The 11752-nt window shown below is 45.7% G+C and overlaps 1 long non-coding RNA gene across 1 annotated transcript in view; it reads right to left on the bottom strand.

The window, feature by feature from the left end:
* Positions 1 to 11493: 11493 nt before the first annotated feature.
* The window catches only part of LOC132453928 (uncharacterized), a 9791-nt gene continuing 9532 nt past the window's right edge, over positions 11494 to 11752 (bottom strand). The window contains exon 2 of the long non-coding RNA XR_009524842.1: positions 11494 to 11752. This exon is cut by the window's right edge and continues 8395 nt beyond it. This is a non-coding gene — a long non-coding RNA (uncharacterized LOC132453928).

Here is an 11752-nt window from a genome sequence, read left to right as displayed (position 1 = left end):
GGAAAAATGGCATTACTCTCTAACGAAGGCAAGGGTCCAAGAATCACACAGTTCTCCCTTTACACGTCTACACTTCTTGTCCTGAGTGTGTGAAATAGTATGTGTGTGTCTGTGTGTGTATGTGCGTGTGTTTGCATATATATAGGGTTTGTGTATACTTTTTGTTTGCAATGCTTGGCTATAATTGTGAGTGGTGATTTGTGTATGTGCGTGTGTTGTTGTGTGTATGCATGTGTGTGTATATGTGTGTGTTGCTGACCTTGGAACCCTTCATACCTTACGTACACACTTCCAGGAAAAGTCCTTCTATAGGGTATGTCTTCACACATAGACACACATTAAACCCCCTTATACACAGTTACACCACACACAAACACACACACTCGCAAACAAAACTTGAGCACAAACTTGCCAACGCAGCAGAATGCGGCCCTAACAGCGAGGCTCCTACAGTGGCCGTTTGACAGACTGAGTAAACAGCAGTAAACAAGAGATGGTTCTTGGCAGGGCCCAGGCCCGGGGCCCGGACCCTTCCGAGAACTGCAGGAGGTCCCGCTGGGCTGGGGCCCGGATGATATCACATGACCTGCTGTGATTTAAGTCAACATCATTACTCATCATCACCAGGACGCACTCCCTCAGCCACCCTCGCCCCACACACAAACTGTATTCATGAGTGGTAGAAGTACACTGCATATATTAGAGATGGGGATTTGCAATGATTTCACGGATCGAGTGATCGCATTATGGATATGATTCCAAATCAAATACTCACACAGGGAAAACAACCATATTTTAGGAAAATCTGGCTGCGCGTCAATGCTTGTTAAAACGCATACGTGCACGATAACGCCACAGATCAAACCCAAGATATTCCATCATAATAAAGTCTTAAAGCTTAGCCTTTTGTCATTTAACACAGGAAGGGGAATACGAGCAATTATTCTTAATGTACAACCATTTTGTTCACTTTTGGTTGGTAGCCAATATTCTTTTTTTTATTCAAATTGCACCTTGGTAATGAAGTTGTATTTTTCACCTGTCGTCCACGGTAGCCTGCTGAAACAACAGGACACCAGGCAAGGTATCTCAGATGTGCTCTTAGTAGTCCTTCAGAACATTGTAGTTTCACCACAGCAGACCCATATCCATGACATTACATGACACAGCCTAGTGCAATTGAAGTTAGATTGTCCTAGCACCGCAATTGTGCTATCCTCAGTTCTTATAAATTGGCCTTTACATTAGCATTAATGGAAAACACAACTGCAAAAACCGCACCACAAATGCAAAAGCCAGAACAATAAATGTGAGAGCGGCAAACAAAACGGAAGTGAGCATCAACGGATTATGACAATGAAATGGAACAACTATTATTGCATGCAGACTAGTATTATATACTAATAAAGAATATATATTTGAAAAGCCTGATGTCATTAAAAACAAGTCATCTTTGAAAACGTGACCTTCTCTTCACCAGCTTATCGGCATCACACAAGAACTGAATATAGAATCTAAAACCTCTCAAACCTGCAAGAACTTTTACGCTACCACATGTTTAGCAAAGCAAAGCTATCCACTTTCTAAACTGTGTTGGGGTATTTGCATTTGTGTTGTTCTTTTTTTCATTTTTTGTCAGTTTAGTTCAAGAACAGAGCCTGAGCTCGTCTTCAGTAGGTTATATGAGTTGAGAAAATGCTATGTATTGGTGTGTAACTGATCTGATGTTAATAGGTGACGCAATGTTCCCAACGTGTGTACAGCCCAACGTGTGGGCTGTATAAATATATTTATTGATTTTTTGTAATCGATTGACACAAAGAATGTGTGTAGGAATGAAAGTATATATTATATGCATCTAAGTATACATATATATATATATATAAATATATATTATATATACAGTATATACAGACATACCCAGACATGCGCACGCACATGGCTGTGAAAAGGCAGCAGGTCCTTTGGCTGATGCACAGCTGACGCACAACAAGTGACCCACTATAAGTGGATTTGTAATCCGCAAGAGGATTCCAACTTTGTTTACTGCCAAAAGCTGCTGCTACTGTGTGTGTGTGTGTGTGTGTGTGTGTGGTGTGTGTGTGTGTGTGTGTGTGTGGTGTGTGTGTGTGTGTGTGTGTGTGTGTTGTGTGGTGTGTGTGTGGTGTGTGTGTGTGTGTGTGTGTGTGTATGCATGGGTGCTGTCCCTTTCACTCACTATTTCCTCTGTGCATATCATATCTGAGTCTGATGTGTGGCCAATCACATGCCTGGGCTTCTTGTGACTGAAAATGGAAGTAGCTGCAGTGCAGAACATCTCTAGATGTGTCAACTCGCATGCCTGTGTGCAGATCAGTGTGTCACCTTGCAAAAAAAAGCCACGCACACGCACACAGTCACACAAACAGCGGCCGGTACTTTGTGTACATCCGTTGCTAAGTGGCTTTACAACCCGGGGTTCGGGTGATGGTGTGTGTGTGTGGGTGACAGATCTGCCAACACCCAGTTTGGGGCCAAGTCAGACTCTCCCACTGTTGTACGGACCAGGCTAACGGCTAATACTACCATCAGGGCTAACCCAGAGGGTCGGCGGGTCGAAGCCCTGATCCGACCTGCTGTTGGCGCGCCCGCCGAGGCCAGACTCGTGGCTAAGGCTAAGAAGAGAGGCCAGGCGAGGTGACGCGAGCCACGAGGGCTGAAGGAGCATGAATCCACTTTCAGGAAGGACGTGGATGTCTCGCCAGGCGTTTGGTGCGAGGTCGCCTCACTAAGCCGTTGGGGCTGACGCAACACCGCGGCCCGGCCGGGTCAGGAAGTGGTAATGCGACTGCCCGCAGGGCCGCTGCTGCCACGGCGACAGAGCCACGGCGGAAAGGCCACATCGACCACCGGGAGACCGGTGTGTGGGGACTTATATATGTCTTGCTCCCCTGCTGCCACCAGGGGGAAGAAGTGGTTGTGCTGTTGAGTGACAAGCCTGCTTAGTGTCTTAATGGAAGCTGAGGAGCTGCAGCCAAACCACAGACTTTAGACAGGGATCTCAAAGCCTGTAATTATGGCAAGGTTTTTAAGTCACTTTGCCTTGGTGTGTGTGCGTGTGTTTACGTGTTTACGTGTGTGTGTGTGTGTGTGTGTGTGTGTGTGTGTGTGTGTTTGTGTGTGGTGTGTGTGTGTGTGTGTGCGCTGTGTGTGTGTTTGTGTGTGTGTGTGTGTGTGTGTGTGTGTGTGTGTGTGTGTGTGTGTGTGTGTGTGTGTGTGGTTTGTGCGGTGTGTCTATGTAGATATATGAGTATCACACAGTGTTTCATCGGTGCCATGTGTCTCCTGTGTGGTGCACACAAGAGAGAGAAAGAGAGAAGAAATGAAAGTTGTTGGGGTAAGCGGAGCTGCGTTACAATTAGGATAAAACCACATATTTACAAACAGTGGGGGAGAGCTGATTCTCTGTGAGTCATCAACCAAGAGGCACACTTGCACTTTTGACTCAGGGCCTCCCTCTCTCATCCACCAAGCCAAGACAGAGAGACATAGAACCAGACAGAGATGTACAAATACAGGAGATGGTGAGAGAATGAGGAATGGCAGAGAATAAAAGAAAACAAGGCCATTCCAACACAATGAAAGACTTCCTCATAAAAGATGGTTTCAACTAGAGACAAATTACCTTATGTAGATGAGCTTGATGGCTTTGGACATGAATCCTATTTGAAGGTTTTCTCATTGTCAAAACGTTATACTTCAATAACAGCTGGGAGTATGTGTATTTGTGTATGTGTGTGTGCGTTTGGCCTGTTTCTCCTGGTTAGCTTTCAGCACCTACAGACCCCGGCACACGGCCCGCCACGTGACCACTGTTTGTTTTTAACCTGACCTTGCTGTGTCTGTGTGTGTGTCTGAGTGTTGTGTGTGTCTGTGTTGTGTGGTGAACCACATCAAAGGCCAATGGAGTGTCTCAGTTTGTTGTGACCTACGACCCAAGTGTGCTCCAAGGCATGGAAGGGGAGGCCAGTGCAGAGAGTGAAAGTGATTCAGAGCACACCCACACTCACACAAACACACACACATTCAATGTGTGTGCGTGAGCGTGTATGTGTTTGTGTGAATCCGGCAATTTCCACATGATACTGGGTAGATGTAATCCCCATATTTCTTTCCACAATAGACAGCAAAACACAGCTTCAGTGTGGATGGACAAAGTCCTAGTCCTGAAAATCACTGCAGAGAGAAGACTGCAGACTCTTTTTATCATTCCACTTGAACGCTACCTTCCCAGCTAGCTATGTGGTGGCATGTCTCCTGTAGCTTGGGAAATATATAAGTTTAGCCCTTGATTAAATATCAAACACTTGCTTCAGCATGTGCATGGTACATGAGTCACCAGTGAAGCTGTGTGTGTGTGTGGTGTGTGTGTGTGTGTGTGTGTGTGTGTGTGTGTGTGTGTGTGTGTGTGTGTGTGTGTGTGTGTGTGTGTGTGTGTGTGTGTGTGTGTGTGTGTGTGTGTGGTGTTTCAACATGTTGGTCCAACCTTCACTAGATGAGTCATTCCCTCAGTGTGCACAAATGTGTTTTGTGTGTGTGTTATATATGTATGTGTGTGCGTTACAGCTGTGATAACTTACAGCACTCTGCATTTCAAGCTATGCTGTCATGGTACATTACATTTTCCTTTATATGCACAAATTCAAACATGCACAGATACAAACACATACACATAGATGCACACACACATGCACACACACATGCACACGCACACGCACATGCACACACTTGTGAAAAAGGCTCATTTGAGAAGGAGAATATCCCATTTGACTAGTTATGGCTGAATACAAATACCATTAAAAGTTCTTTAAGTTGAACTCTCATCTCCCTTGTTCGATGCTTCAGCTCCACTTACGAAAAACAATGTCCCTGACATCAGGCTGTTTGCATATGTGTAAGTGTGTGTCTGTCTGTGTGTGTGTGTACATGTTTGTGTGCGTAAGCATGATTCTTTACGTGTGTGTGTGTGTGTGTGTGTGTGTGTGTGTGTGTGTGGTGTGTGTGTGTGTGTGTGTGTGTGTGTGTGTGTGTGTGTATGTGTGTGTGTGTGTATAGCATAGCCTTGATAGACACTGGGGTAGAGGTGGCTAGCTCTGTGTGTTTAACTTGGCTGGCGTTCAGCGTTCAACTTCCTCTGTGATATTCACAACTATGACCTCAGGAAGCCAGGCCTACAAACTCTCTCTCTTTATGTCTCTCTCTCTTCATGTCTCTCCCTCTCCCTCTCCCTCTCCCTCTCTCTCTCTCTCTCTCTCTCTCTCTCTCTGTCTCTCTCTCTTTCCCTCTCTCTCTCCCTAAGCCTTAGAAGCTTTATTCACAGGAGAACTATGCCTCGTACATCTTGAACTTGGTGGAATACAAAAGGGCTACTGAATCCTGTGTAAATGTGAATCGATCTGGCTGTACTGTACACCGTAAGCACCAGGGCTGTTCTTGAAGGGGTTTGTGTTCTTTATAGGGGTGTAATAATAGTGTGTTTTAGAGGGGCTATAAAACAGAGGATCCAATAGAGGTGAATTTGCAGGGACTGCACTTGGAATAACTGCAACTACTAGCATCCTCTTAATGTGTATTTTCTGACTTTTTTATTTTCTCCTAAAAGCAATGCAATATGTTACTTAAAAAGGTTGTCTTTATAGCTAGATCTACATTAGCTGTTACGCAACTGAAAGTGGTTGTAAACCACTTATGTATGTAAGAAGGAAACTTTTAATTAATGAGCTCCAGCCCGTCTCTCTCTGTCCCTCTCCCTTATCAAGGACTTTCACAAACTGCAGATTATAGGTCATATTAATGTGTGGCCAGTGGAAATATGAAAGCTTTCTTTGAAGAAGGGATTGCATTATGGAGCTTGACATTTTATTAAATATATTGTTGGCAATGTTCCTTTTGGTATGCTGGCTCTTCAATAACTCTCCCTCCCTCTCCCGCTGCCACTGTGTGTGTGTGTGTGTGTGTGTGTGTGTGTGTGGTGTGTGTGTGGTGTGTGTGTGTGTGTGTGTGTGTGTGTGTGTGTGTGTGTGTGTGTGTGCGTGTGTGTATACGACTCTGTCTCTCTGTAATAGGTCAATCAATGCTGGCCGTCAGAACTCCTCCCCTCGACCCATCCCCTTTTTCTCACCAAGCCACGCCCACAGCCTCCAAGAGAGTCACCTCAGGTGACCCCGCACCCTGTGCAAGGTTGGTTCCACCCCCTCCCTCTCTTGTTCCTCCCTCCCTCTCTCTTGCTCTCTCTCTCTATCTCTCGCCCTCTCTCTCTCTTCAGCTAAATGCATACCCTCAATACCAGCTGCAAGTATAAATTACTATACTAAATATTAGAGAGAAGGACAAAGAGAGAGAGAGAGAGAGAGAGAGAGAGAGAGAGAGAGAGAGAGAGAGAGAGAGAGAGAGAGAGAGAGAGAGAGGAGAGATGAGAGAGAGAGAGAGAGAGCTCTGTGGAGGTTTGTAATTCAGAGTAAAGCAATAAAAACGTAACCTGACAGTAGCAGATGGGTCAAACAGTTTTGAAAGCAGAGAGAAGTGGCGGTTTGTGTTTGAGCCGGCGTGGTCTTGCACTCTCGCGAGGCCGGACTCTTGCCATGCAGTACTCTGAACGCCAGCCTCTTTCTCAGAAGAGGGTGACGGGCAAATGTCAGATAACCATCAGCACCCACACACACACACACCACCACACACCACACCACACACACACACACACACCACACACACACACACACACACACACACACACACACACACACACACACACACAACACACACACACACACACACACACACGGTGGGAGGTCTTTGGGTGTGGCCTGTGGCCAGGCCTCTTATCTAAATGTCAGAGCGACACCCGTTGCTATCTAATGTGGACGGCGATTGCGAAGCCGAGGGCAGCCCCCGTGAACCCCCGTCAGGTCAAGCTCAGCGAGAGGACTGTCAAAAGTTAGGAACACACAGATACATGGGCTCCCAATAGGGGGTTATTTATTGTAGATCATATATTATTATTTATTTATGTATTGTATTATTTATGTATATATGTGCATGCATGAGCACAACAGATGTGAGTTTATACATGCATGAATTTGTGTGTGTGAGTGTGTGTGTGTGTGTGTGTGTGTGTGTGTGTGTGTGTGTGTGTGTGTGTGTGTGTGTGTGTGTGTGTGTGTGTGGGTGGTGTGTGTGCTGTGTGTGTGTGTGTGTGTGTGTTTACAGAAGGGTAAGAGGCCTGATGAGAGACAGAACATCAGGAATTAAATCTGAACTAGACAAACATGGTCATGTGGTCACGGACAGACACTGTGTCCATCAGGCAAAACAAACAGATCGGGGGCAAATTCAGGGCAGGGCCACAACTTGAACTTGATTTGTGTGCATGTGTGTGTGTTTTGTGTTTGGTATGGTAAGTGTGTGCGGTTCTGAGTGTGGTCTTGAAGCAATACAAACTTTATTTTCTCTACAGTAAAGTACATTCCTTTCTACAAACAAAATTTAAGCCTTTGTGTGTGTGTGTGTGTGTGTGTGTGTGTGTGTGTGTGTGTGTGTGTGTGTGTGTGTGTGTGTGTGTGTGTGTGTGTGTGTGTGTGTGTGTGTGTGTGTGTGTGTGTAGTGATAGAAGCGGACTGGAATGATTGTTTATGACTGTGCACGTGCACTTGTATTCCTCTGTGGGAAAATAATGTGGCGGGCATATGTGCACGTGCATATGTGTTCTTTGTTTTTTTTGGATTGTGAAACAAGCATGTGTATGTGTGTGTACGTGCGTGGTGTGTGTGTGTGTGTGTGTGTGTGTGTGTGTGTGTGTGTGTGTGTGTGTGTGTGTGTGTGTGTGTGTGTGTGTGTGTGTGTGTGTGTGTGTGTGTGTGTGTGTGTGTGTGTGTGTGTGTGCGTGTGTGTGTGTGCGTGTGTGTGTTTCAGATTAAGAGCTTCACCCCTGAACCTCGAAATTAGATAGGGGATTAGAGGATGCATCCGCCACCTGGCATTTTAAGCCGCGCAATTAGAACAACAACTTTTAATCAGCAACAGCCACACATGTATCTCATACAACAGCTAGCAAGTAGCACGCCCTGCTAGCTCCCGCTCAGTCCCCTCTAGCCCACCAAACTGGTTCTTCAGCTGAGTATATTCACTCTTAACAGCACTGATATTAAACATTCAGCATGGGCAAGGTCTGTTTTGTTTTTTAAGGCTTACCACGACCAAGTGTATTCATAAGAATCAATTTTTAGAGTGGGACTGGCTAGGGTCCAAGCAAGGGGTTTAGCATCCAAACTTATTTTGTCTTTTGCTTGGCACAGGGGGATCATCAGAGGTGGCTGGGGCTAGCCTAGGATCTAGCATCCCGGTAACCCCTGTGCGGGGCTAGGAGTTAGTGTCACCAACTGGTGATGGGTGAGTTGGACCTAGTACTGAGACCCTTGTAAACAATTACCAAACTCGCTTTTATAGGAGCTAGTAGTGATAATAATAATTGATAATAATAATACAAATAATGTTGACACTACTAATATGAAAAATAATAATTCAGGGAATGTAAGATTAATGGTTGAGAAAATGATCTTGACAACAAATAAAGATCATTTAGCATTTCCCTTTTTCGCATGTGTTTTACTTTTGTGTTCAAGGGATTTAGACAATAATCCTATCACAGATAATACTCTACTCAGATTGACCGTTGCACGGATTGGTTTAAAAGCAATTTTGCATAAAAAAGCAATAGGGGGAGAAAAATGGAAAGCGGCGAGGTGGAGAAAATACAGCCCAGACTATTCTGCTCCACCTCATAGCTGGCCTTGGCTGGAGGACCAAGACACAGGAAGTGTGCAACCAAACAAAACACAAGCTGTAGCCAGACGCAGCAGAAGAAGCTCTGTGTTGTTGTAGGAACACCAATGAAAACGTTCATGGACACATAAAGGCACTGAAAAGCTTTTAACGTCCTTTTTATAATGCAAATTAATTAGGCAAATAAGAGATTTTTGTCGAGATAAAACCAAGCTTTACAAGCCAATATTTGTGTAATAGACCCATCATGAAATTGGGGTGTCATTTTTTCTTTGCAATAATCCAACAGGAAAAAGAGGCATGCATATGAATGATGGATGAGAGGTACAGATGGAGAGATAGAGGTAGAGAGAGATACAGAGGTAGCGGTAGGGATACGATTGAAGTAGAGATAAATAAAATAAGACAAAACAAGATGAGATTAGCATCCAGTAAAATGAAGAGGATTCAATGGGAAAGGAGCGGAGAGTTTGTAGCTGGGAGGAGTGAATGGAAGAATGGGGTGAAGAGGATAATTGCAGGAAAAGGGGCCTCATTAGTACATCACTATCCCCAGTCTGCCCCCTAATTTCAGACCAGAGAGAGAGAGAGAGAGAGAGAGAGAGAGAGAGAGAGAGAGAGAGAGAGAGAGAGAGAGAGAGAGAGAGGGAGGGAGAGAGGGAGGGAGAGATAGACAGAGGAGGGAGGGAGGGAGGGAGGGAGAGATAGACAGAGGAGGGTGAGAGAGAGTAAGAGAGTGGGGGTGCAGAGAGAGAGAGAGAGAGAGAGAGAGAGAGAGAGAGAGAGAGAGAGAGAGAGAGAGACGCGAGAGAGAGAGAGGAGCAGGAAAAACCTAGCGACTGACAATATTCCCTCTGCTGCCTATCTCTCTGTGAAACTTCTCCCTCACTCTGTCTTCTCCTTCCTCGCCCTCTGCTCCACTTTCTACCTCTGGCCGCCGTCGTGCGCTCGCTGGCAGCAGCTGTGCTAGCGTGCGTGCGTGCTCACATCGGCCGTGCGCGTCCACTGCTAGTCCTGTCACGGATCACACACCATATCTCCTTACACACCTCGCATGACGAATCCGCTGTCTGCCGGCCACGGGCTACACTGGACGAGAGGCGGGGAAGAGAGGGAGAGAAAGAGAAAGAAGGAGAGAGAAAGAGAGCGAGAGCTTTGTCCTCAGAAAGAGGGAAATCAGAGACAAAACAGACTGAAGAAAGAGAATTAGAGAGTTGGGCGAGGGTGAAAGGGGACGAGATTTCTCTCTGCGGCGGTTTGTTGCTGTTGATTCGGACGGAGGTAATCCACGTGTGAAACACATCGGACAAAACTGAACGCATTCGCTCTCCATGCACTTGAAAGTTTACAACACAAAAACAAAAGAAAAAGCGACTTGTATCTTCAGAGGCAAATTGCGACTATTCCCTCCCGTGCCCCAAATAAGATAATTATGCCGCTGCGCAGTCTCTCTGGGCTCAGCAAAACATTTTGCAACAATTGCCGTTCAGCGACTAACATTGTGAATACGCCTTTTCTTCTCTGACTCAGTGTTTAACAAGGCAGGCTGTTTAAATGTCCATCGCTTTTTCACACCACCAAACACAACAACCCGCTCATAATCCCACCTATAAAGTGCAGTGCGGTGGACTATGACCCGCCTGCTCCCAGTTCCCTGCACCAGAAAACCATCCACTTTGTTTAAAGTCTTACTTCTAGATCGTGTTCTAAGTGCAGCGTTTGATGTTCTAGAACTAGATAGTGGAACAGTGGAACCAAAAGATAGCAATTGATTCATTCAAGACAGGGAATAAGTACAGGAGGACCAAGTTGATAAAATACTAAATTGCAAAAAAAAATTATGAACAGAAATACACAGGAAATGTTGTCATTAAAGGAGTAGTGTTCTAGGAAACACCCTTGTGGACACTGTATTTAAACGTTAGATAGTAAATGTCGAGTGTTAATGTGACTAAAGCCGCCACTGTGCAGAATGCAGTGTTCTGGGAGATTGTGTTCCACCATGTCCTGTGTGGGGCCAGCAGGGAGACCCAGCTGGGCTGGACCTCAGTGTGGGGCCACGAGGGCCCCCGTTACGCTACCCCGCTCCACCCAGGGAACACCAGAGCGGCCTGGACCTCAGCTGTGGGTCTGAGTGTGTGTGTGTGTGGTTGTGTGGGTTAGTGTGGTTGTGTGGTTGCCTGGTGCCAAAGAAAACCGTGGCATCAGGTGCCCAAAGTGTGTTGTTGTTGATGCTGTTGTGCAGCAGCATTAAAAGGAAGCAGGGATACTAATAATCACACGCACACACACACACACACACACACACACACACACACACACACACACACACACACACACACACACACACACACAGACACACGCACACACACACGTACATAAGCACAAACACACAGAAACTCACACACATAAGCACAAACACGCACACTCACAAAATTAAACAATCAGACACAAACAAACATACACACATATGCAAAACACACATTTTTCTTTTCCTTCAGAAGCATTTTGTGTGAAGCTAACTTCTGATCACATTCAAGTGAAGAGAGTCTGGATTTAAACGTTCAGACATGATGGAACAGATCTTTCTTTCATTCATTTTCTTTACCAGAGCCAGCTGATTCTCTCTCTAGGCCCTGGAGGGACATACACACGCACAAACACACACACACACACACACACACACACACACACACACACACACACACACACACACACACACACACACACACACACACACACACACACACACACACACACACACACACACACACACACACACACACACACACACTCAAACCAACACAAAGCCTTTTCTGGTTGGATCTACTCTCCGGCTGCCGTCGCTGGTCCCCCTAACCCACTGTGGGTTTTTCTGCAGCCGTCGTAATCCAGGAGAACTCTTCATTGAGACCGTCTCAACAGATGCACTGTG

Source organism: Gadus macrocephalus, chromosome 3 (genome assembly GCF_031168955.1).
Source record: "Gadus macrocephalus chromosome 3, ASM3116895v1".
Taxonomy (NCBI): Eukaryota; Metazoa; Chordata; class Actinopteri; order Gadiformes; family Gadidae; genus Gadus; species Gadus macrocephalus.
Note: the sequence above shows the minus strand (reverse complement) of the source record. Positions and strands in the feature narration are given on the sequence as shown.